This window comes from Poecilia mexicana, unplaced genomic scaffold (genome assembly GCF_051168715.1).
Source record: "Poecilia mexicana isolate PSO_F unplaced genomic scaffold, ASM5116871v1 scaffold_14, whole genome shotgun sequence".
NCBI classification, from domain to species: domain Eukaryota; kingdom Metazoa; phylum Chordata; class Actinopteri; order Cyprinodontiformes; family Poeciliidae; genus Poecilia; species Poecilia mexicana.
The window spans coordinates 21,298,054-21,320,017 of NW_028263383.1; the positions used below are offsets into that span (position 1 = coordinate 21,298,054).

Sequence of the window (21,964 nt, forward strand, 5' to 3'; positions counted from 1 at the left end):
CCAGTGTAGGGACTTTAAAACTGGTGTTATGTGCTCTATCTTCCTGGTTTTAGTGAGAACGCGAGCAGCAGCGTTCTGGATCAGCTGCAGCTGTTTGATTGATTTATTAGTCAGACCTGTGAAGACGCTGTTGCAGTAATCAATGCGGCTAAAGAAAAATGCATGGATGAGTTTTTCTAGATCAGTGCTTCTCAATTCCAGTCCTCGGGCCCCCCTGCTCTGCATGTTTTAGATGTGCCTCTACTCCAGAACAGCTGATTCAAATGATTGCATGACCTTCAAGTACTGCAGAGGCCTGTTAAATCACCAAAATATTGAATCCAGGTGTGTGGCAGAAGGGAAACATCTAAAACATGCAGGGCAGGGGGCGTGAGGACCGGAATTGAGAAACAATGATCTAGATCAAGCTGAGACATAAGTGCATTTCGAATATGCATTTGAACTCCACCAGTGTTCACTTCAACGAAACCGAGAACTAAGTAATTAGGAGGATCAGAGTTCACTTTCCGTCCACATCAGACACCTCCCCAAATGAACTAGACTTTATAGGTAACAAGCAGTTTGATTAAAGTGGAATAAACAGAGCTGGTGTGGAGCCACCTTTAATCGACATTTGAAAACAATTTGTATAATTACAGTCATTAAAAGTAAATATTCTCACTTTTATTAATTAGTGGTGCAAACTTAAACTTGCAAATTCTACTTTTGCAAATATTGACACTATTGAACAATTAATTAAAATTTTAAGAACATTGAACATTTCGAGCAACCTTTGGACCGCACGATCTTTTTTTTAAATAACTGCACAGCTGACCTATTTGAGTAGAATGTATGAACAAATGCCCAATATTTAGTGCAGTACTAATTCAATCTGGAGAGACTCAGACAGAGAAAGAAAGCGATTTAAACGTTTATTGACAAGTAAACATTAAAGTTCTTTGGCGTTCAGGCCAAGGACGTCGAACTGAAACTGTGATAAGCTCGATAAACATTCCTGATACTGCATAGGAATGTAATCCCCCCAGGGCCCGTACTGGTGGTGGAGGTCGAAGAAGGATGTGTGCCTGACCAGCCAGGAGCGGAAGGTGGAGATGGGGTGGAGGTGGGTTGATCGCAGCTGGTAAGCGGAGGAGGCCATGGATGAAGGTCCTTATCAACTGGAGCTTGATCGATGATTGGCCATGATGAGGCTCGATCCAGCGCTGATAGATCCAGGGAGATGAGGGGGAGGCGCTGATTGATGAGGCAGGTGTAGCAAGAGTCTTCCAGACTGAATTTGTGCCTAAGCTTCATGTTAAATCTGATTAGTATCAAAACAAACCTTTGAACACTGAGAACATTTCATAAAGACTATGTTTGGTTAAGCAAGAAGAAACTTTTTTTTTTACTCTTATTTGTAATTTTATATAGAAAACAACTAAAACAAAAGTCTAATCAGCCCTGTAAATGGAGTTAGGGGGAATAAGAAAAAAAAAAAAAACCCTCAAGGGAATAACGGCTACTTTAGAAAAAAAATTTATTGAGGCTCACGCTAAAAAATAACCCATGGTTAAAATAAAAAGCTGGGGTTTCCCACTGTGATTTAGCACATATACTCCTACATGGTGTTTTTACTACAGTTAAGGACGGTAAAGTCACTCTTCTGCCATAATCCTGTGCAAGAGAACTAAGACTTTAATGTATACAGCAGTGCGGGTGCAGATAGCGACATCAAAGGGCCCACTTCATGAAATGTGCTTCATGTGAGAGGGATTCAGCGATCACAATTGTAATGCTGAGGATCCGTCTGGCCTGGAACAGCTTCCGCTCCCTTAATGCAAGAAAGAAAAGAGCATCAGAGGCGCTGGCGTTCCAGTCTGCGGATGAGGGGACAATAAACTTGGTAGTAATTGTATGGCTTCTGACTTTCATTTGTCCTCCCGCTCAAGCGGATTTACAAATTAATCTGTCAGAGCTTCCTGTCTGATGGGGAAAGGTGCTGAAAACACAAGCCTCCTTCTGTTCTCTTGGATAGAAATGGAAAATAATCTTTTAAGAAAGTGGCTGTTTATTACATCAGGTATCATCAGATTTGATCCCAACTTGACTACAGCAACCTCCAACTAAACCGCTCTAAAACTGAACTGCTTGTCTTCCTATCCAATCAGCATCCAAAACAAACCCTATGATTTGCTGAATCAAAGGGAGTTGTGATCAAGGACCAACTGAAGTGAACATATTATGCAAAATTCATATTTTGAATGTTTTTCTTTGGGTCTCTACTGCTTCTGAAAACAGCACAAGTGCATAAAAAAAACAAAACTTAAAAAAAAATAAATTCATGTTTTTTGTTATCTGGAAAATGAACCATTTTTAAAACTTTCCAAATGTAACATGACAAATCACCAGGCACCGCCCCTCACCTAGCAATCCAGTCAAGACCAGTCGGTTACCTAGCAACCCAAGCTGAGCTAAAGGACATTTGGTCAGCTGGTTTTACTGCTATTAACACTGTACAATGGTTGCTAGAAAAGATAAATGTTTGTTGTTGACTTGCCATTGAGAAATCACTTGCTGCATTCATTGTGGTTATGCAGGAGGCTCAACATTTGCTTGTCAAAGACTTACAGGTAGATAATTGCTCCTCTGTTTGCAGCTATTTTCATGTGCAAATGTAAACATTGAGTTGGGGGTGTGGCCAGCAGCAGTTTGTTTGAATTTAAAGAGACAAGACTTCAAAACATCTCATTCTGAAAGGAAGTGAACACAGGCAGAACTGACAAACTGAAATCTCAATTTTGTGCAAAAAATATGATGAACATGTTTTGTATGGATACTGCTACTTTTGCTAGTCTACTGTGAAAACAGATGTTCTTTGTATTTTCTAGATCTTGAACACATGATAATGTCATGTATTCTCCCTTGTTCTTTAGAGTTTCAGGAAGCTATATTATAAGATTAAACTGTAAGAGGTTGAACCTGAGCTCAAGCTAAATGAATTTAAAACATGAAACTCAGGCATGTCTTTTGCAGAGTCTTTTAAAATCGAAGCCTTTTTTGTCATAGTTTCCTGCTTTTTCAAATGATGGAATGACTCTAATTTTTCTTCCCTGCTGTGAAATGTTGAGCTGTGACAAAAAATCTTATCAAAAGCTGATATTTAATAACCATATGGGACATATATTTCTGTGAATGTGGTGTCGTTGCCCAGGGGGCTGAACAGAGCCTTTCCTTTCCCCAATTATGTTGTCACTTTTTTACCCAGCTTTCACTTTTCAACATCTTCATGTTCTTGCAGTTTTTCTCTAGCTCTCTTTTCTGCTCCTGTTCCCTCGCCAACAGTCCACTGATTTTCCCCACATCTCTCCTTCCTGCTTCACTGTCTTCTGGTTCAAAGTATCAGCTTGTTTTCTGACTGAACGGCTCAGTTCATTTAAAAAAATTCTCTGGTCATAAATTTGTGTGAATGCTGTTTGGTTTCATTATTTTTTGGAAAGATCAGCCCTTACCAACACCTGCCATGTTTACTGTTACTATGAGGTTGTGGTGCTGATATGAGTTTTGGTTTTCCAAATGCAAAAACTTTGCTCTTGTCTGTCCACAGAAAATAATTATGCCAATTTTCCCATCTATTCAGATCCATGTTTGCAAACTTTTTGAATTAAAGATGCCACCTGGGGCCTGTAAAACATCCATTTCACTAATTTCTGTCTGATCTTGGGGAGAATTTGCAGATACTTCCACTCCTGGAAACATTTGCAACCATCTTAAATGTTTTCCACTTGTCAAGATTCCTTCTTTCTGTGGATTAATAGTTTGGAAATGTCCTCTGCTTATACATACACTTGGCTTGGCTAATTAGTAGTATGAAAGGATATCAGGATATCAGTTGTGATGTGAGAACGTAGCTTAAAGGGCAAAAGTCTCTTAGCAACACCCTTTCATTTGACTTCCACCTTAAATTTTTATCAATACATTTCACTCCTTTAGCAGTGAATCTTTTTTTCAATTCACTGAAATTTAGTGTGGAGTTTTGTGTTTAAATCATCACTTTTAAGCAGGTGAGAAACGATTATCAGCCTAAAAGATGTTCAATACCATCTTTACTCAGACTAAAGAATAACTGTCCTGTTCAGGCTGTGTTAGCAGATTTATTTCTAGGCTTAAAAGGCATAATAGTACCTGCAGGCACCATTCGGTTTAATATTCAGTGTAGATGAGACTAAACCAGGAATATATGATAATGGGTGCAATGTAAATAAATTACTCTGGTTCTATTCAGTGGCGGCCACAGGGCTCCGAGCGAGGACAGGAACCATTACTGTGACGGATGTGAACCGGAGCGACGGGCTCATCGCGGCCCGCTGCGCTCTGAGACCCAAACAGGCAAGTCGGGAAGTAAAAGCCGGGCTCAGAAAACCTCCTGGGAAAAACAAAATACCACAGACGCGGGAAAAAGAGGTGAGAGTTTCCGCCTCCCTCCAGACCACATTTTTACGATCCCATTATATCATCTCTGCAGTGGGAAGCTGTGATGATGGGAGGAAGGGCTATTCTCTGCAGATTTAGTGGTCAGGACGGTGAGGAGATGTATATTCACTTTATGGTCATTAGCCAGCGAGGAAAGTGCACCTTCGCTGCAGCTGCTTTGGCGCTGCTCCCAATTGGTTGGAAAGAGATAGCATTCCCCTCGAAGGATCATTTGAATCCCTGTAAATACTGCTATCAGCTGGGCCCGGAAACACAGCTGCCGTCCGACTTGCTTCAGTTTGTACTGGATTTAAAAGAAATTTATTTTAATATCAGTCATTTTATTTCTAAATATTTTTAGAAATAAAATGTGTATAATTCAGATTTTTAGTATCTTTTTTCCCTTATTTTAGCATTTTTGTACATATTTAACACTGTTAGGGTAAAAACAATGAAGGACACTTTACTGCTGCAAAGTCCTACACAAGCTTTCACTTGATCAAATTTATTCAGTAAATTGAAACAAAATCAGCATTAAAGAGGATCCATTATTTGGAACATTTTCTATTTGGGTTTGTTCTACTTGCAAAAAACACCCAACTGTTTTTGGTCAGTAAGTTAATGTTTTTTGGTATGTGGAAAATTATCTGTTTAAAAAAGCTTCCAACTGTAATGTCACAAATTCGTAGGGACTGCTTCTCACCTACCAACCTCAACGAAGTCCGCCTGTTGCCCAACAACCCAAACTGAGCTCCAGTACTTTTGGTCAGCAGGTTTTGCTGCTACATGCACTCTAACCTAGCTGTTGGAAAAGACCAGGGTTGTTGATTTACCAGTCTGAAACCACATCCTTATTGGTTGTGCAGGAAGTTCTACTTTTCTTCTTTCCTAAGATGTACGGTTGTATAATTGCACATCAGTTTGCAACCACCATTTTAGCTTATTTGGATTTAAAGTGACAGAGATACTAAAAACCTAATCCTGAAAGGAGCTGAAAATACCACAGAAGCACTGCTGCCAGTTACACAGACACACCCAAATGCAAACTCACAACTCACAACTTGATCAGACTAGTACAGTCCACACATGAACATTTAACGTTTGTTTTTGGCACATTTGGAATCCCACAGTTTTAGCATAATTTCCACTGTGACTATTCTTTTTTTTTTTTTTTTTTTGGCTGTTTACCCTTCTGGGCGACCATAAAAACATGAGGCCATATCATCACAGAAACAATTTGTCAACATAAGATGCACTTTCTTCATGACCTATAATGCAATTGAATGAAATGTACTTGTACAAAGCTATAGTGGAAAAATAAGTGCCATTCCATTAGCAAATGGGGATTGTTTTCAAGAATAAATGAAAAGTGAAAACATTTACCACAAAAGATTTTTGTTGTAATTTGTAATTTATCAAAACTTAAATCACGTTGTCATTGTTAAATTGACAGAACTTTATAATTTTATGCCACTCTTCTGATTTTATATTATTTTATTTAAATTTCTTTAATTTAATCTTCTTCTGTTTTGACTAAATTCATCACATTTCATAAAATAGTTTGAGTTACTTTCATTGCCCAGATTTGATGTATAAATTAACATAATAATGCAACTTTTTTTTTTTTACAATTTTCCCATTTAGATTGAACTCTCCAGTCTTTTCCACAGTTTTAATTGAAGCCAAAAGTATTTTGGCATTAATTTAAACTAGTACACTGTGATTTCTGCTTCTTGTTGTCTCATCTCTTTGCAGCTGTGAAACATTGCTGCAGCTTAATTACTGTGTTCATTTCATCAGGGCATTGTTCCTCTGAATAAAGCTGAAGAATGGCAGATGGCTCGAGCTAAAACACGCAAATATGCACAAACAGACAAATCACACGGCCAACAATTGTAGCCTCATAGAGGTATGCACATTTGTTTCTAATTAGAACTCGCTTCTTGCTTTTTTTTGTTTTTGTTTTTTGTTTTTTTTAAACACAGTCCAGCTCACCTTTTGTTGCACCGCAAGTCACGTAACCCCTCAGTCTGAGATGCACACTGGGCAAAGAGCTGTTGGGTAGCTAGGGCTGAGGCATGTGACACAGAGGAAAAATGAAACATGAAAAATAAAAGTAAGGAAGGGAGGGAAAGGTGGGAAGGAGGCAGCAGAATTGTGAAACATTCCTCTGTCAAAAGCTCCTCAGATTTATCAACCCAGTTTTCTTCCTGCCTCTCTCCTCAGATAATTGGAAGGAAACGTGTGTGCACAGAGCCATGGGGGAGACAGAAAACATATTTTGGCAGAGCCTGACAGGTTAGACAATGATAGAAAAAGTAACAAACGCTGTCAGGAGACAATAGCGGCTGAGTCGGCGAGGAGCCGCACTGCGTTATCTGCGAGTCTGAAGAGCACAACCCAGAGTTCAGGGGTGAATGCAAACGTGTTTTTTGCTCGATTGTGTCCGTGTGTGTGTGTGTGTGTGTGTTTACGTGGCGCCCAGGCGGTGTCCTTGCAACAATGAGACCAGCAGATTGACTGCTGTTAAAGGTCACAGCTTAATTATCTGTAGTAACTCAGCCGCCGCCGTCTCCTCCGGTTGTAATGCAGTTAGAGCGTGAGTCCACTTCAAGTGGAGAACAAACCACCACTGAAGTGACTGCTTTGACATTTAAACAGGGAATCCAACAATGTTCTTTAGAGAGAGAAAAAGCTTTATTTAGTTGTTTGATAATGGATTTTATAAAATAATGAGCCACTTATGAAAGCACTTATTTACAATGATGAGCATGAATGCCAAAGCCAACTTCTCAAAGACAAGCCCACATTCCGGTCATTAGCATTTCAGATGTAAAAGTAAAAAACAAGCGGTTGCCCTTCGGTCTGCTGTGAATATTCAGGAGGATTCATCATCAGGCAGGAAAATAACGCAATTAGTTTTAGCAAATCTGAACCAATAAAAAAAAAAAAACATCTCAGTTTAGACACAAACATAAAAATATCTGAATTATCTGTGACTGTGATGTCTGCTTTACCATCACATCAGCCAACTTTGGAGCTCCATTGCTCACCCATCATTTACAGTACAAACATGATGTAAAGTCATAGCAGGTATCAGAAAGCTGGACTTTAAGGAACCGAATTACCATCTTAATCGCTTTTACGACATTTACACCTTGGCAGTTTATTTTTTATGCCTTAGACGTTTTGTTTTCAGTGGAATGTTCAGCTCAATGCGGTGATGATGTCACACTCAAGGTTTCGACTCTGTCAAAAAATCTGAAACTTGATTTACACAACTTTGATGCTCATAGTTTTATCAACACGTGTACCGATTGCATATCAAAATGTAGGCATGTTTGTCTCCTTTCATTTGGTATGTCTTTCTCTCATGTAGGACTTATGGTTTTCTGTCAAATCATCCAAGAAAGCAGAGTAGGCATCTCTGAGCTCTAACTCACTGCCCTTATATTTCAGCTCTGAAGGTTTCTTTCAAATCTAAAACTGTAGGGTTTGTTTGACCTTTCATATATCACACATAAAACTCAACAGACATGAAACAAATGTGCAAGTGTGACCACAAAAAAACTTTGCTACTCATGGTTCAAGAAAATCTTTTAATACATGTCAGACTTTTCGCACAGTGATGGTTTGTGTAAAGTTTAAGTTCTTGTCTGTCTGTTGTAAGTGAGAATCACCATGGCAACTGATGAATCAACATTTTCTTCGTTGCATATTCTTTTCTTAGCAGCTCATTATTTCCCATAATCCATCAAGAAAGTTCTACCTTATTAACATAACTATCAGAAAGAAGTTGAACTAAATTGAATCAGGAATGCAGATTTCTGGGTAAAAATGCAAGACTTCCAGTTTATAACTAAGAGAATGCTAGAAGACAAATTGAACCCCGCCTCCCCCCCCCCAAAAAAATGGACATGAATTCCTTTTTTTTATGTGTTTCTATTCATCAAAGCTTTTACTTTTTTCTTATGTTGATGACAGACATCTGTTGTGTCTTTGAGTACATGAGGCATTAACTGATCCTCCAGATCCATTTTGATTAAAACAAAACAAAAACAGAACTTGAGGAAGAAATTAGACAGACTGTTAAAAACCAGCAGCATGATGCATTAAAATGGAGTTTCAAAATGTATTAATCTATTAAATTCGCAGAAAATTGGCTGACTGGTGTTTTTTCTTGGACAGTCAGTGAAATTGTTCTGAATTTCTAATAGACAGGAACTCTGTGAAGGTTCCTGGGATTTTCAAACATGGAGACTCATTTTCTGGATATGGACTTCAAGTTTTTTTTCCAACAAAGTTACAATTTGACAAGTATTCTTCTAATTGTCATCTAGGATTTCACTTCTGACAGTAGCAGCCTGTTTGAATCGCTGTGCTATGTTAGCTCTCGTTTACTTTTTAAGTCAACTTTTTTGCTCATTTTTTGGTTAATTGTTCTTCTGATTTTGGATGAAGCCTGAAGGAGTTTTGCCCTTACTATTTGCTTCCGGACAGTAAGGATTCGTAACCATGGCAACAAGGTATGGTCTTTACAACTGCAAGCAGCTGATTATCATCTCAAAAGCAGTGGAGTATCATCTCTGCTATCCGGATATTGAGCTGTTGGCATGTCAATGACAGCAATAGTCTCTTCAGTCAGAGGCTTTTCAGATGTGGTGTAAGAATGACTGCTACTGGAGGTACTTCCTACCCACAGCATCACCATCCACAACTCTTTGAAGATACATTTCTTTTTGGAATAAAGTATTTTGGGAGTGACTATGTAATTCTTGAAATTTAAACTAATAAAGAGCCAAACATCCCCTGTTATTTTTAAACTGATCTAAAGACCAGTCTACTGCCGCCTTCCTAAAATAATAATGGCCTAAGCCATTCTTTGCCAAAAGTGTTTTTTTTTCCTTTTTCTTTTTTTTTTTTAACTAGACTGTCATGTAGCTAAAAAGGTGTTCTTTTTTTTTTTTTTTTTTTTTTTACAAAAAAAATCACTTTTGGCAAAACAACCTAAATCATTATTTTAGGAAGGTGACAATAGTCGAGTTCATCCTTTGTTAGGCAGAATTAAAAGATTAGAAGTTTTTTTTTTTCCCAAAGTTCTCCAAAGCATAAGAGATAATGGATTCACTGAATAAATGATTTCTCCACTGGTCATGAAAATGCGGCTCATTTGCAGCCCCAGACAGATGAAAATAGGCAGACAGATGGATAAAATTGACTCCAACAGTGGCTCTTCAGCAGGATTGAACCCTGGCACGTCCTTCTGGTGCTGAACTTTGTGTTATTGATATTGTTTTACTGACATTACTTGACACTGAATTTGGCCGCGGCTCTGATCAGTTTCAACCTGGGCCCCTCGGCGGACCCAGGCTGATGTTTTATTCACCAAGTCGGAGATAAAACGAGCCGACATAAACCACGTCCTGCTGTTGCCGGGACACTCACCTGTGATGCCTCGTAATAAAGCTCCCTCTGTCTGTCTGCGTCAGTCCACTGCTCCCCCACCAGTTGTCTATACCAGCTGTGAGTGTCCAGCCTGCTCTCGCTCCTGGAAGCCATCATGGTCGCGTACGTGAGAGCCTGGATGGAAATGAGAATTACAGGCTGGTTTAATGGTGTCGTTTAAAATCACGCAGAGATACTAGATGGAGCAACGCTTCTGTCTGGATTTTCTCTGTTTGCTGAAATGATGATGATATTCTGCGTTATGTAGATAAAGAAGAGTCTTTTTTTGGACCAGTTTCATTTAACTAGCTGTTTAAAAAAAGAGCTTAAGAAGAAGGTTTTTGCTGTCATTGGAATTAAATTATGGAATCATGAAACCATGAACTTACGAGAGGGTAGTTTGATAAAGGGGTTATATTAAGTAAAATCAACTTTTATGAGCTGTACATTATGTTATAATGTTATTGCCTCATCAAAATACGCCTGGAGTGTTGTCTTGATTCTATCATGCATGCATACTTTAATTTCCCATAACAACCATTCAGCTGTGTAAAATGCTTGGGTGGATCTAGCCCCGCCTTCGAGACATACCTGCTCCTTGGAGCTGCAGTTTCAGAAAGAGCAGAAGTTTTTAACAAACCAATTTCAAGGCTTTAAATAACAAAGTAATTTTTTTTGTAATATTTGATATATAAAGAATTATCATAACTGCCGAAGGTAACATAGTTTCTTGGTTGCCATAATTTTTGCATCATTTCCCTGCAACTTCAGGATTCTGATCTACTTTTGTTCTATCACACAAAATCCCAATAAAACACATTGAAGTGACATAATATTGTGACTAAATGTGAAAAATGTTAAAGAGGAGTGAAAACTTTTTGTATTGTAGGTTCCAGTTTCTGTACATCAATGGAAAGTCCAGCAAGCTGAAGAGCAGAGCTGCACGCTGCGAAATTGGCTCAATTATTTAAAAAAGAAAAACAAAAATCTTAAAGAACATTGTTGCTTTGACCTAATCACAGCATATCCAGAAATTCTGTCAAAACTGAAAACCAACTAAATGAGTTCTTATATTAAGTTGGTATTTTTAGCTTCAGCAAAATTTAAAATTCCCTCTTCACATTCAAGGACTTAGTTTTTAAAAGGAAAAAAGAAAAACTGTTTTATTCATATCAAGTCGACTTTTAGTTTAGTGGAGTTCAGGAAGATGTCGTCATAGAAACAACATATAGTCAGATAAAGCATATTTACAGCCAATTACTGTAGGATTTTCTCAAATGTAACTCTTAAAAGATTGTATATTTCATTTAACCAATAACGTGTATTAAGTTTCATTTCCTATGAAGTAAAAGTGAATTCAGCTGCTGTCTTCTCTTAATCCACATCTGTTTGCATTATTAACGCCTCCTCCTGTTTCTCCATTCAGCTCAGCGCTCTGTCGCCTGATTAGGAAAGAAAGAAAACAGTGTTTGATTTATCCACTGCCACCAGCCAGCTGAGCAATTGTCCGCCCCGCTGCTGGCTATCAAGGGCATCGCTGATCTGACTATAAATAATCAATTATTTCAGCTAATGACCCTACAAGATCCCCCTTTAGACGAGGTCAAGCTTCCACTTGGCAGGCGCCCCGCCGCCCCCGCCGAGCCGACAAGTGATCCGACATTAGCGGGCGTCGACACGTCCTCTCAGCCTCCCTGACCGAGTGAAGGACCGGCTCTGCTCGGCCATGACGGAAAACTCTGGAGCTGTCTCTTCAGCCCCTCTGTCCTCCTGCGCAGTCAATCTAAAGTCTTTTTATACATTGAGAGTGTAGACAGTGGCAGGAAAAAAAGAGGTCAAACTGTCCTCCATTTAGAGCAGTGATGTCTAACTTTTTGTACAATTTGGTTGATATTTTGTTGGTCAAGATATCAGGGGGTTTTTTATTCTAATGTCTTTGAAAAGCCTTAACTGTATTTAGACCATCTAAATTATTGGGTGTGACTAAGTCTGTTTTTGAGTAAAAAGTTGCTAGAGATTTGTGGCCCCTGCTTAACATTAAAAGCCAAAAATAAAAATTAAACCACGGCTAATGAAAGAAAAGCACTTGTATTGTACCTAAAATTTTCTATTTAAGATATAAATTTGTCATAGAAAATTTTATACAAATAAAAACACAAAAACTTTCCATCTCCATGAGCTCCACTTCAACCTGGATAGACTCACAGAGAGAGAAAATTCATTTGACAAATAATAATCTTTGGCACTTGTAACCACAGTCAGAGAGGACGAGCCTCTGTGAATAAGGATTAGAGATGTCTCCCCCCCAGGGCCCGGACACCGGTGGGTGGTGAAGAGAACGCTGAAAGACTGAAGAGTACTGAAGAAGTCAAGAGTTGGAGGTGGAGAAGGGGTGGAGGTGGGTGGAAGCTTAACCGAGGAGCAAGTGCAGAGAGACGCCGGACTTAATGAAGGAAGCAAAGCCTGATGATTGGAGGAGATGAGAAGACTGGCGCCAATAGGCCGTGAAGGAGGAGCTTAATGATGTGATTGGCTGGGTAGGTAAGATGAAGAGTTTTCCAGTTTGAATTAACGCTTGGGCTTCATTTGCTGGAATACTATATAAACCATTCTTAAATAGCATCTAGGGCCACTCAAAACTACTCAGAGGGCTACAAATGGCCCCCGGGCCACACTTTACACACCCCTAATTTAGAGTCTGCTTACTCTCTAATACACTTCCATGCTGTATCTCTTTTACAGTACGTTCACATTCAAATGATGGGAAGGGGTGGGCATTTATTGTATCATTTGTCAAGTATCGTGAGAAATTTCTGTACCTGAGAATTTTGATTTATCACTGATAAATTTCAGTTAGTGATGGTAAATGAAAAACAAACTGACAGAATGACCAGAAATGTTATTTTTGCTATTTTCTACACTGTTTGTTCGGTGAGACCAGCAATAAGTATCAGTAAATTTAAATAGCTACAGTGTGCGGTTTAGTGATATAAATCAACTTTTTTAAAAGTGACCTCCTGAAGAAGCTTATTTCATTTGGGAATTTTTTTTTTGTCAGGAACAATATTTGTGTTTCTGGCACTGTCAGTTACCTAAAACATAAGTAATAAAATAGTTTTTTGAATAATTTTGTCATTATCACAGTAGTACTGCGATAAAGGTTGAAATATTTTCTCATTCATACATCAAACTGAGAACATTAGCATTCATTTGGAGTCATTTTCTGGAGATCTAATGTATTTGTGTCACATTCTCCTCTTGATTTGTTTAGCTAAGTCCTCCACTGGGGTTCTGATTAAAATGTTTTAAAATCTCATGAATGAGGAATAAAGACATCGGGAGTCATCAGTTGTTCTTCACTAAAACACAGTTGCTTCCTTTTGGTGAAACATAATGTGTGAACATATGTTTGAGCTAAAATCCATCATAAATAACATTTTTTTATTTTACTAATCCCACAGAGAGACTTTAAAATGTTGTTTGCGAATCAAATTAAGATATCACTGCAGCAAGTAATAAACACTTGGTGGAACATCATGTCTGCTGAGTTCCTAAGAACGGTCCTAAACGACCTGTTTCAAGGCATCAAATTGCAAAGCTAAATTTGTTTTTAGTTGTTTTTAATATATACTGCATTTTCAAAAGAACTGAAGGCAACATAGTTACTTGATTCTGCTATAAAAGAGAACTGTGTGCCTGGAAAATGCATGATACCTCCACCCCATTTAAGAGTTTAGTTCTTTAGAGACATTAATTAGAAATTGCAAACTAATATGAAATTTATGGCCATAATTATTGGATGGAAATTGTATTCTACACAAAGCCTCAACCTCAGCCCTGTAGAAATGTATAAACCCTTCTTTATTTAGCCAAGTTTAATTTGGAAATGTATATACAGTTCCAAATAATTTCCACTGGTATAAATAACATTGGGCATATGCCCAATATTATTCATACCAGTGGAATTTTTTTTTTAATTGAACCAAGGAGTTGGTTCCTGTGGAAGATTATAACCACTGAAAAAAGAAAAAGAATTCTGACATTTAGTCTCATAGTTCTGAGGCTACAGTAAGAATTTTTCAATGAACTTAACTTAAATCTGCCAGTTTTATTAAAAGTGTTAGAGTAAACAGTACATAGCTTTATTTTTGGAACTTGATTTTAAAACCTTGCAGTTTTTAAAATCAAATGAGGCCAAACCACTGTTCTGTCAAGGCAGAAAATTGTGTGATGTCATGGTGTATAACATAATGTTGAATAATTTAAATATTTCCATGATAAGATGCCCCATAACTTGGAAGCTTTGTTTCAATTTACATAATATTAAAAGCAATAGGTGATTATCTAAAGAGGATCAGTCTAAGACATGGAATTCCAGAAACTGAGACCCATTCCGGCCCTGCGTTGTGGAGATTTGAAGTAACTTTGACTGAAATAAAGCAGTGTGTTGCATCATTTATTTTCAGACATTATACAGTTAAATCTACCTTTCAACTTCATGTAAATTTGAAACAACTGAGATTTAATCTTAACTGTATTACTGTCTGATGATGGCTTGGAAGGTAGCAAGGCATTTGTGTCTTGTAATATCATGATGGATTGACTGGCTGATGAAATCTGCTGAATCACATGGACTCACCATACACAGTGACCAATCAAGCACTCAGCAGGTGAAATTAACTTTCAGATAGCAAGTTTCAGCTCGGTTGGTCCAGTTTTGACCTGCAAGATGTCCGACGACCCCTCCCAGCGGATCTAGTTCTCAGCTGGAGCGCGCCAGATGCCCGTCGAATGCGGCAGCGGCGAGCGACTGTTTATCAATCAGCCTCGGCGTCCGCTCCAGCCTCCACCACCTGTCCCACTCTGTCAGTGTCAGAGCACGTTTTCGGGAGCAGGCCAAAAAGCGAGCGGATACATTGAGCTACTGGCTCGCAGGAGGGTTTCTTCATGGGTCATTATGTAGCAGAAGAGCGGGCTGTTAACGAAGCCATTACTGCAAGCGCTTGGGGTCTTGTGTGGATCTGGTGGGGGGTCTGCTTCTTGGCCGTGTTTTGAGTTCATTCAATTATATCTTATCATTCGGGATCATGTAAGTGCAGAATGTCCAGTTGGATGGGATGAGAGAGACTTGGCAAGAAGGCTTCCTGTCTCATCCAGCTTCATTAAGGTCTTTAGAAACAACCTTCAAAGAAAAACAGCAGAACAGATTCCAGAACTGTTTTAATGTCCATTTTGTTTTGCCCTCCAAAGACAAAAAGGATCTAAATGAAAGTCACAGTTGTTGGTTCAAGGTGTTTTAAATTTGCCCCTTTGATGGTCTCTAATTGGTGTTAGAAATGTTTATCAGGGTTTGATTGGTTTTAAACCATTTAATTATCATTCTAACTGTAGAATTGAGCAAGTTTAATGGATAGCTTTTGTCTTCTAGCCATTTTCTCACATATAAAGAGACCTTTTTCTCTAGTTGAGTGATATGTTCTCTTGTGTTTCCCATTTTGAAGAGTGAGCAAGAGAAATGTGTCACTATGTCTATTATATTTACACTCCGGGGGAAAACAGGAAGATATAAAAGTTTCAAACTAGACTGATGGACTGAAAACTGTGTTCCACCTCAGAGCGCCAGCGTCTTGTTTTCCTTCCTTACAGAAATGAGGTGGGTGTAAATTATTTTGATGGCTATAGCAGAGAAGCAGAGTTGGTGTGTAGGAACACGTAAAGAATCTCAGACTGATTAGCTCTCCTCCAGAGAACCCTTGAGGAAAATGATGCAGAGCGCTTCTCGGGCTCTAAAGCGATCTGTTTTGAAAACTTTGAGTGCGGGTCTCCATCATCCCTCGGCTGCGTTTCAATAAAGACATTCATCCTTTTGCTAATGCATCAATAAAACTGCTCATATATTCGGACAGTCCAGTAAATTTTGATTAAAGACCTCGAACACTCCCAGTGCCTGATGGTCATCTGAAAAGAAAGCTTCACATCATAAACCTGTTATACAACCCTCGGGGTGAAACATAAAACACCTTCTCTTATGCTCCATGCAGAACCGCAGGGCCGTGTTTGAAATATTAACTTCCAGAGATGGAGATAAAAGCTGGGGTTTGCTAATTTATCTAAAATGCTAATATTTTGTCAGGATAGAATAATTTAACACAATTAAAATCCTTCACACTCTGGACCACTGATAAAGGTGTTTTGTGTCTGCTGGTATTGGTCTTTTGAATGCTAAGTAGTGTCATTTATTCTTATCTTGAGCTGTTCCATGCCCAAACTTCAAATTATATTAGCAATCTCTAATCGGACTCAGGTGAAAAGTTCCAGGAATTACATCAATTTATAACCTTAGACAGACGGAGATATCTGCATGTTCTATAAACAGAAATGCCAAACATCGGCAATATGTATGTTTAAAACTATCCCATATCCTGAAGATACTTGCAAAGGTGTACACGCCCTCATTATTTAAGATTTATTCTTGTACAACTTTATTCTCCTCTTCTTGGGCTGCCACCTTATTGTGGTGGAGGGGTTTGAGTGTCCCAATGATCCTAGGAGCTATGCTGTCTGGTAGGGTCACCCACGGCAGACAGGTTCTAGGTGAGGAATTAGACAAAGTGCAGCCTGAAGACCCCTTATGACGGAAAACAACTTTGGATCTGGCGTTCCCTCGCCCGGATGCGGGTCACCGGGGCCCCCCTCTGGAGCGAGGCCTGGAGGTGGGGCATGATGGCGAGCGCCTGGTGGCCGGGCTTTTTACCCTCGGAGCCCGGCCGGGCTCAGCCCGAAGAGGAGACGTAGGTCCCCCTTCCAATGAGCTCACCACCTGTCGGAGGGGCCAAAGGGGTCGGGTGCTGCACTCAAAAAAATGAACTTAGGGGGTTATTAGATTAATAAAAGAATATCATGTACTTTTAACACAATAATTTCATGTTTTAAACAAAAACGTGATAAAATCATGTTGAACAAACAAGAAATTCATCAACTTAACGTTTATGAAATTGAATCATGTTGAGATAACACGATTCATTATAGTCAGACTGATCTTGTGCTGGAGGCGACGAGCGAGATCACGGCAGATCCCGCGAGATCATGGGAAATCACACGAGGCCCTGCGAGATGATTGTTTTTCGTGCCAGGAAAACGCCAGCTGCAGTTTAGAGAATACTAAATTTTCCTGGCAGGATTGTGCACATATCAGTGTTGCTATGTACACTGAAAGAAATAACTCTTTGGATTAACATAAAAAAAATCATGGAAAGATTTTCCACCTGATTACTTTGCTTTATTTCAGCACTATGTAATTCTGTTACTCCAATTTAAAGCAAATGTGTTGGCTCAACTTAATTTATTAAGGTTATTCCAATTTAAAGCAAATGTGTTGGCTCAACTTAACTTTTGTGGTTGATTCAACTTATTTACTTTAGTTGGACCCAATGTAATTTAATAGAACCAGACCAAATAATTTGCAATGTTTTGGACCAAATAATTGACTTTACTTGATTAAGATGAATGCAAATTTAGTTGAAACCAACTTATTTAACAGTGATACCTTCACACTATGTAATTGATGTACTCATGTCAGTGGCTAACATGTGTTAACATCACATGAAGTGATGGTTAGCTGGTAATTAATCAGCGTTTTTCTAACATTTGCACCATTTCCTGCTTGCTCCATGCTTGTGTCAAAGCACAACTGAATTGAAGTGGTTATTGCATTTATAAAAAATAACATGTTTAACAGAATTATTTTATGTTTCAAAGGCAAATATGACAAAATCACGTCAAATAAACATAAAATTCAACAACCTAGCGTTAATAAAATGTATTCAAGTTGAGACAACGTGATTCAATTTAGTCAGACTAATCTCCCGCCGAAGAGGGTCTAGCGAGACCCGGAGATCACGCGAGACACTGGCGAGATTACGGAAGATCACGCGAGATGCTAGCGAAATTATGGAAGATCACGCGAGATCTTGTGTCTGGGAAAACTTCAAACTGTTCTTTCAAGAGAAGCGGGAAGATTCCTGATTTGGATCTGCTTAATTTGAAAAAGGTAAGATTCAGTCTATTTTCATCCGTCTAAATCAAAATAAAAATCGAAATAAAAAGATACAAATTAAAATCATCAGACTTTTTAAAAAAAACATTTTTTTCTATGTTCGGTCACGTTTCTATGTAATTGATGTACTCAAATCATGCTAACATCACATGAAGCAGTGTAAGGGTCACAAAGCTGCTGTCAAGACAAAAAACGGACCCCATAAATGTCACAGTTTTGCTCCTCCTCAGGTTGTTAAAACTCCCTGGGAAAAAGTTGGACTGATGTAAATTCAGCATCTGGTGCCATACAAACTCTGAAGTCTGAGGTTTAGTGGATTTTAAACACTGGGGCCAAACATAAGTCTATTTAAATGTTTTTTTTTTTATTATTATTTAATTTCAGTACTGTTATTATGTAGGTAAATGCAGAGTGGACATTGGATGCACACACACTTTTGTGGCTTTCTATCGTAATATAGATTCTTAATTTATTAATAATAAAAAGTATTAAATTTGAGTCAGAGGAACCTGCTGAGACCTTTGCTGTTAGAGCTTTAAATGTGCTTGCAATGTCCACATAAATGTCCACCTGCTAACTATGGATTTCTAGTATTTTTTTCTGGCTGAAACACTCAGAGGATTGTCCATTATTCCTATTAGTCCATGAACAGACTTGAGCTTTCCTTTTTTTTAAATACATATATTCCTCTGCTCTAAAGATGTATTTTGTTATTGTACTTGTTTTTCCCCAAATAATTGTAGTTCAAAAACAATTTTTAAGTTTATCGGTTTAATTTTGAAATGTTGAGGTTTTTGTTTAGATTTTTATGTTTTATATTTTTATTGCTTTCTACCATGTTCAAGTCACCACTGTTCTGCACATACATGCTTTCATGTGCCCAGTGGTTATATTCAGTTTCAGAACAGCTGAAACACTGGGTGCCTTTAAATCTCAACTTAAAACCCACCTGTTTAGAGTTGCTTATAGCTAAATTAGGCTTAGTGCGGTTTTAATGTCTTCAATGTTTTTAATGTTTTTGGCTTTACTTTTTATCTGTTTCACTGTTTATTAAATGTTGCATGACTCTGTGTTTCTGTTTTTAATTATGTAAAGCCCTTTGAAATGCCTTTCTGCTGAAATGTGCTGTACAAATAAAATTTGATTGATTGATTCATGATCCATTCAAGAGACTTGTACTAAAAGTTTGAATGTTCAGATACAACTCTGCTCACGGTGAATTACATATTTTAATGTTTGAAAATCTGATCTCTTTCAGAACATCACCTGCCTGTTATCCACCTACATAAGCACTGGTGAAGGGGGTCATCGGCCATCAAGTTTTAGATTGTAGTGGCTAATGGTAAGTTTTGCCAGATCTAAAATGACTGAATCTAGTGTTAGAGCGATCATAAGGGTTCAGCTGAACTTGTATTTGGCAAGTCAGTTTTATTTGTCTTTATTTGCGTGGGGATGTGGAACTGTAAGGAGTGTTGTCTCTCTCTGTCTAGTAGATATGAGCTGCTATCAGCCCTATGCTAGCTACAGAATAGTACAGAGCAAGGGGGAAGAAGGATGAGCAGCAACATGAGATTGGGATTGACAGCACTAAAACTCTCCTGCCACTGACTGGTTGTTTCTAGCACTGGGAGAAGGCAGAGGAAATAGATTTTTCACAGTATATCCCCCTATACTGTACCCTTGTTTCAGACATAAATATTTCTTAGGTGACAGCTTCAGTTAGAAGCTTAAATAAAATGTTAAACTTAATTTTAGTCATGGCATAATGAAAGGAGAATAACAATTTTAAAGATCTTTCAAATAGGCTGCAAGCCACTGATCACTTTCGTTGTGACTTCATTTGAATTTAAGTTTTCAAGTGTGTGACCCTATAGTATACTGCTGGATTTTGGCGGTTGTTCTCATTGTTTTCTGATCTGCATATTTAGGAAAACACGGCTGAAGTCAGACGAGAGTGGATCCTAAAAGGCCTGTGTGCATACCTGGATGAAGATCCAAAGGAGCTGGAGAAAGAGTACATGGTATGTTAATTTATCTTTGTGTCCACAAAAGAGGTGATTATAGTTGGAGTTAATTGGACTTCCTGTGAATTACCAACAAATTTAAAGTAAGAGAAGATCATTAAAACTCTTCTTTTTTTCACTTGGGTACATTCAATTTTAATTTGACTTTTGAGATGCTTTTAGATTTCTCCCACAGAAAAGGATAATCATTAGTAAGATTGATATAATTACAGTTATTGTTAAGTGGGTTTAAAATGAGGATTTTTAGGTGCGTTAAACTCCACAAAAAGATCTTTGGCCTGTTTTATTTAGTCTTTTTTTCTAACAGCATTGTTTCATATGCAGACAAAAATATTAAGTAACTTTACCTAAGATGTTAGTACTGATCTATTTGGAAATAACTACCACACATAGTCATGACATTTCCTCCATCCAGGAAATAAGACAGGTTCTTCATGTATAAGATGTTTGGTTTGTGTACAGAGTCAGGGCTTTGTACTTGCACATAAGTAGGACTGGTTTAGAATGACAGTCTGTGTGGTGGATCCTCAGACTGTCATTTCAATTGAGGAGAACAGGCCATGGAATATGGGGCCTATTTGGGATTCATCCCTTCTCTTCATGTTTTTCCATATGAGACAATATACCGTATTTTCCGCACCACAAGGTGTACCGGATTATAAGACGATTTTTGTGAAAATGTAGAAAATATGGTACCTTTTCTAAATGGAAAATCTTACCACTGGACTCACAATTAACACAGACAGATCTTTGATGGACCTTAGCTGTTGTTGAGTCAGCCAAATAAGTGTAAAGTTATTTTTTTATTTAATGAGATGTGAAATCTCTCCCCCCCAATACCCCACCCATGTTCCCATCATCAAGGTGCACAAATGGCCGAGACCGTCTGTGGAATCTGTTATTCGACCGGAGAGTGCAGAGCCTGGCGATGCCATTGAGGATGTTGGGATTCTCCTGGACGGAGTGGAAGTGATGAACAACTTGGGCAATCTATCTTTACATGTTTTTCCAAAGACCGCAGTCGAAAACTAAATTTTAACTGTTACAGTTCGCAAAGTTGAGCAAATTTACTGACACTTTTTATGTTGTTAAGAATTTGATCTATGCTAAACACAGCCCAGTTTTTTTCTGGAAAAAAAAACTGACCTTTTGTTGTTTATTTCAACTTTCAACTCAGCTGTTTTTTGTGCTGTGTAAAAAGAAAATGGATAACAATTTTGAAAATACAGTTTATGTTGTACTTTTTCTCATTGTTGAGTGTTCTTTCTTCTTTCAGTGTGGTCTTAAAACACTTAATTTAATAGCACTTAAGAAAATGTCTTTGAATTAACATAATTCGATCATGGAAAGATTTTCCACACGATTATATAGCTTTCTTTCAGCATGAAGCATGTTTGTTCAGCTAACTTAATTTTCATGAGTTGGATCAACTTAATTAAGTAGTGTGAAGGTATCACTGTAAAATTAGTTGGTCTGGTTCTATTAAATTACATTGGGTCCAACTAAAGTAAATAAGTTGAATCAACCACAAAAATTAAGTTGAACCAACACATTTGCTTTAAATTGGAATAACCTTAATAAATTAAGTTGAACCAACACATTTCCTTTAAATTGGAATAACCTTAATAAATTAAGTTGAGCCAACACATTTGCTTTAAATTGGAATAACCTTAATAAATTAAGTTGAGCCAACACATTTCCTTTAAATCGGAGTAACAAAATTACATAGTGCTGAAATAAAGCAAAGTAATCAGGTGGAAAATCTTTCCATGATTTTTTTATGTTAATCCAAAGAGTTATTTTTTTCAGTGTGTGTGTTATGGGCAGCAGCCGAGGGAGGGGACCCTGGGAGTCTGATCCTCGGCTGCAGAAGCTGGCTCTTGGGAAGTGGAACATCACCTCTCTGGTGGGGAAGTAACCGGAGCTAGTGTGCAAGGCTGAGAGGTTCCGGCTAGAAATAGTCGGCCTCACCTCGACTCATGGCTCTGGT

General features: G+C 38.2%; 1 long non-coding RNA gene across 1 annotated transcript; it reads left to right on the top strand.

Annotated features, from left to right (window-relative positions):
* The first annotated feature begins 17,367 nt into the window (after positions 1-17,367).
* Positions 17,368-20,955, top strand: LOC148155533 (uncharacterized). Its single transcript, XR_015765207.1, has 3 exons — positions 17,368-19,292; positions 19,879-19,971; positions 20,839-20,955. It is a non-coding gene; the product is annotated as an uncharacterized LOC148155533 (long non-coding RNA).
* The last annotated feature ends 1,009 nt before the right edge of the window (positions 20,956-21,964 follow it).